The sequence below is a fragment of the Meles meles genome, chromosome 8 (genome assembly GCF_922984935.1).
Source record: "Meles meles chromosome 8, mMelMel3.1 paternal haplotype, whole genome shotgun sequence".
Classification (NCBI taxonomy): Eukaryota; Metazoa; Chordata; class Mammalia; order Carnivora; family Mustelidae; genus Meles; species Meles meles.
In genome coordinates this window covers 104,305,254-104,310,271 of record NC_060073.1, presented here as the reverse complement: position 1 = coordinate 104,310,271, position 5,018 = coordinate 104,305,254, and the positions used below count along the sequence as shown (strand labels likewise).

General features: G+C 54.6%; 1 long non-coding RNA gene across 1 annotated transcript; it reads right to left on the bottom strand.

Annotated features, from left to right (window-relative positions):
* Positions 1–2,119: 2,119 nt before the first annotated feature.
* LOC123949925 lies at positions 2,120–3,797 on the bottom strand. The gene is made up of 3 exons (XR_006820099.1): positions 3,715–3,797; positions 3,116–3,199; positions 2,120–2,663 (listed from the first exon to the last, which is right to left on the bottom strand). It is a non-coding gene; the product is annotated as an uncharacterized LOC123949925 (long non-coding RNA).
* Positions 3,798–5,018: the final 1,221 nt, after the last annotated feature.

Here is a 5,018-nt window from a genome sequence, read left to right as displayed (position 1 = left end):
AAATGAACAAAACGACAGGACCACCGCCTCTTCCTTACGAGAAGATTCCGAGGCCAACAGCCCTCAGCAGGAAAAGTTTGCTCCTGACTGCCAACAGCCACTTTTTGTAATTTTTTTTTTTTTTTTTTTGGCCACTTCCTATCCCTGTCCCCAACCTGGATAAGCCTCCACCACCTCTGGGCCAATTCCTAATCCCCAATTTCCTCAAAACTGCTAAAAATGGATGTCCTGTTGCAATTGTTTGGGATTAGCTCTGCTTGGCTCTGAGGCGGGCGGCGCCTTCCCCACCACCTCCCGCAGCCCTCCGACTCCGGTGTGTCCGCTTCCCCTGGGCTAGAGTTTCTCCCCGGAACAGACCAGCTGCTTCCTTCCCTTTCCCTCTGGCCCCAGGACACAGCGGTTCTTGTCTTGGAAGGCATCTGACGTACCTACAAGATGTCGCATTGTCTTTTGATTTGAGAACCTTTCGTAAGCGTGTTCTTAGCTCCACTTTCTGTCCATTTCCCCACCCTCACTCAGACAGCCGGATTGCTCCAGGCATCCCGGAAGGAGCGTTGTTCACCCATCACTGGTCTCACGGGTCGCACGCCCTCTAAGAGTGAGCTATTACAATGAAGGGATACTTGGGCTTATCACACGTGCGGGGTGTCTCTGAGAAAGCTGGAACTGGATGGGACTGAGGAGTCAAGTTCCAGCGGCCACCCCCACCCTTGTGTTATTGATCCTGGGGTGTCAGTCTAAATCGGGTGCTGAAATATCACTGGAAACGGGACAGGCTCCTGAGAGCCTTATTGACCTGCCGAGTGCTCCCCATGGGGAGTGGAAATGATGACCCGGAGGGATACACTGAGCATCAGCTTAGGGTCTTGGGGGAGACCTCAAATGGGTACGTTTGAGTAGCAACAGCTGACTGGTCCCTCCGTCACCTTTCGGAGAGGATGCCCAATTGGCTGCTAGCCTTGGCCTTGCTCTGGGTGTGAAGTATGCAACTGGGGCCAGAGCTAGAGGGAGGCTGGGCTGTGCTGTAGCCTTAGCCCTAAGCTCCTTCCCCATGCTGCCCTTGACCTTACCCCTTAGTGCCTGTGGAGTACATTTCCGTTTGAATGAGTGACAAACAATGACTCTGCCTGGGGCAATGCATGTTTCTGTACATCTCTGTGGAGCCCAGTGCCACTCCCTTGCTGTGTCATCTCAAGTGTCCCTTCTTCTCTGTTGTCTCTGCTTGGTCCAGGAGCCACGCTTCAAGAGAAAATTCGCTTTGGCCCAGACACCCTCACCCACCGGCTCCACCCAGACACATCCTCACGCATCCCTCCATCACAGCCAACCACATCAGCCCCTAGGAGCCAGCTGCCGCCCCCACACTGCTCTGGCCAGATCCTCGGAATCCTCTCTTGGTAAGGGTGGTGGGCGCCCTGGGGCCCTCCCGAGGTCTCTCTGGCAGCACGTGATGCGGTGGTCTGTCTGTCCACCTGAAACCTCTCTTTTTCTCTTGACTTGTTCAATAAAAGTGTCTTTTGATTCTCTTCTTTCTTTTGCAGCTACACTCCCTTCTGGATTGTACTGGCTGTGTCTCTAGGGGATCGCGTCCTCCCAGCACCAGACATCACTTTGCGCCAATTTACTCATCCATTTATTTATTTATTCATTTGGCAGGGAGCCGGGCAGGTCCTCACCTAGGGCCCGCGGTGTGATGGTGAACAGACCCCAGCTCTCATGGAGCTTATATCTAGCATGTGTGCGTGGAAGGAGAGTGGGAGTGAGCAATGAGCAAGCTGATAACAAGAAAAACACCGATTGTGAACAGCATTAAAATGCAGCTGGGCATGGAGTCTGCTTAAGGTTCTCTCTCCCTCTGTCTTCCCCCACCACACACCTCTGTCTGCCTGTCTGTCTCTCCCTCTCTAAAACAAACCAAACACGCGGAGAGTGTGATAGGGAGCTGAGTGGCTGCTGTCAAGGGTGCTCAGGGCGGCCTCTCCACTGAGTGACACTTTTACCGGAGCCACAAGACAAGAAGGTGAAACCTGGGGCGGCCAGGGGGCAAGAGGATCCCAGAGCAGAGAAGAGCAAACTCCAAGGCTCTGAGTGGGGAGCTGGGGAGACCCCCAGACGAGCAGGGGGCAGCCAGGAGGTGGGATGAGGAGGTGATCACACTCAGCTTGGCAAAGCAGGCAAGGGGTTGGCCTTTGATTCTGGGGTGATAGGAGCCCCTGGAGGGTTTATGCTCTGTAGAAATGGGATCTGGTCACTGCTGGAGGGCAATGTGCTGTGGAAAGCGGGGAGCCGGCCAGAGTGGGAAGGGGGCAGTTTGGGCTGGTGCCCTGGAGAGAGAGGAAAGGGGATCTGAGCAGGTGGAGGGAACAGGACACTGGCCCACCTGCTGTGGAGAGAGGGCCCCAGAGGTGATAAAGAAGAAGCAAGATTTGGGAATGCCTTGGGTTTGCCTTAAGCCACAGGACAAAAGATCAGGCCACACATGAGCCCAGAGGATGGAGGGGGAGGGCATGGCCTCCGTCTCTATCTCCCCCTAAAACCCGGATGCACCTCAGGCTGTCACTTCATCGTTGTCAAGGTCTTGACCTTCACCTTCACTTCTCCAGCCACCTCTGGCCGTCTTTCGGTGTGTTTTTCACGAGACTCTCAAGTTCAACATCCAACGGCTGAGCAGAAAATCAATTTGGGATTCACCTTCACTGCCTCCTTCTGCTCTGCCTTTCCACACCCGGGGAGTCCCTGCGCCCCGTCATTCTGAACATCTGAGTGCTCCCGGCTTTGAGCCCGCCTCCCTGCTTCTCTGCCCACTCCCACCAGCTCCCCTTCCGCTCTGCAGGCTAAGGGATTTCTTTTTTCAGAGCGCATATCCCGTCACATTATTTTCTTTCTCAAAACTCCTCAGTGACTCCCCTTGACCTCCAGGACAAGGTCCAAGCTCTTCAGATCAAGGGCTGAACCAGTCCAAGCCTGGGTCTCCAGCCTCACCCCCCACCTCACTTGGGGCCCGCCCTGCTCCCGCCAAGCCCAGCTCCCTGAGTTCCCTAAGCCGAGCTCCTTTACGCCTCCAGGACTTCGTGACCCTTTCCCAGAGTCCCCCTCCATGGCGCACCTCCCTCACCTTCTCGTCCTCTTTGCCTTTCCAGAACAAGCTCAGTTAGGACCTCTTCTTAGAAGCCTTCCTGAAACTCCTCTTCACTATGTCCTAGGAAGAACCCAGCCCCAGGGTAAGCAGGATGCACCCCAAATCATGCTCACAGAACTTGCCGGAAGGGCTCCGGCTCCTATGTCGCCAACCTGAGGTCATGACGGAGGTAGAAATCCCTTCCTTCTCTTCAGCCTCCCCAGTCTGTCCACCATTCATCCAGCTAGTGAGTCTGACTAATTCGGACTCTAGGTATGTTTCGGGGATCTTCTGTTTCTATTTTATAGATGAAGAAACTTGCCCTGCATAAAAATAATTTCCATGGTGCACTTTCCCTAGGGTCATAACGTAATGATCGGCAATGTGTAAAGATGTCTGCCTCTCTTTCTCAACTGAAGGGTTGGGAGAGCAGGGCTGTGTCTGCCCCGGCTTCCCAATGTCTCCAGGACCCAGGAGTCCCTGAACGTGTGTGTGTAAGCATTCCGTGTTTCCTGGATGAACACGCAGGCTGGCTGTATCTTTAAGTCCTATAACACCTAGGCTCCCTCTTGTCTTCCCCTCTTCCCACTCCTCACCTGGTGACCAGTTTCTCTCTCACCCCTCAGCTTCAACCCAAATGCCCCCTCCTCCGGGCGGTCCTCCTTGACTTTCAGGTTAGGTCAGCTCTGGTTATACGCTCCACAGCACTGTATAATTTTCTGTTCTCACGCTTACCTGAGTGGACTGTAAATACACACTTCTCTGGTTGTTTGCTCACGTCAGTCTTCACTAGGCTGTGAGCTTCATGAGTCAGGCATTGTGAGTTTTTGGTCACCCCATGCCTGGCACAGTGCCTGGAGCACGGCAGGCGCTGAATAAATATTTGGTGAATGAGTGGACCATCCGGAATCACAGATGAGGAAGGGCTTTGCAAACTGTAAGGTTCTACCGATGGTTCCTCAACCTTTTGTAACATGGACCCTCCACGCAGGTGATTCTTAAAAGTTGTGGGGATGGCAAGGGGGAGACGGCAGACTTTGGGTGGGCGTGTGACCCGAAGTCAATCTGATACCTTGCCCTCCCTTGACACATGCGCACACACTCACAAGTGTGCACAGGCACACATAGGCTCTCTCTGCCACACCAGAGACACATGTGCTCATGTGTGTGTGCTGTGTGCTGTGTGGCAGGCAGCGTGCTCTGCGCGGGCGCTGACCTCCCCTGGGTTGATCTTAGGTTGCGTACTCCCCGAGAGAAGGAACTGGTGCCCACAGGAGTCTCTGGACGGCTGTGAGTGCTTGAAGGAAGCAGACACTGAATCCGTGACCAGCTAGTAAATTGCATTCGAAGCCTTTTTCCGCGGAAGGCAGGCAGGGAGAGTACGCATGCTACCTTGGGAGCCACGGGGGACGTGTTCAAGGACTTCCGTCCCCAGAGTGATCAGGCCAGGAAGGCTGAATGGAGGAGATGCGTGCCCTCAGCGCTCCCCACCTTGTCTCTGTGTGGGGGCTGGGCGCGGACACGGGTGTTGGTGTCCCCAGCTTCCCGAAGTCCGGCTGTCAGACCATCCCTCTGCATGGTGGCTTGGTTTCCCCTTCAGAGCTAAAATTCTTCCAATAGGCTCCCTTGAGGATTTCACACAGTCAGCCTCAGAAAGGGTCTTGAACACTGAGGTTGTTATCCAGTGCAGCTTGAACCCTTCCAGAGACGGGGAGCTCACTCCTTTGTGAGGCAGCCCCTCCCACTGCTGGTAGCTCCTGCTCCTTTCTTCCTTTTCCGGAGCCAGCTGTGCCTCCTTGCTACCAGCATGTCTCTCTGAGAACCTGCATCCATCTCCCTCTTGCAGGAAGAAGAGGGTTAATCAGTGGGGAGATCCAGGGCTGCAGGCTGTAGGGAGAGG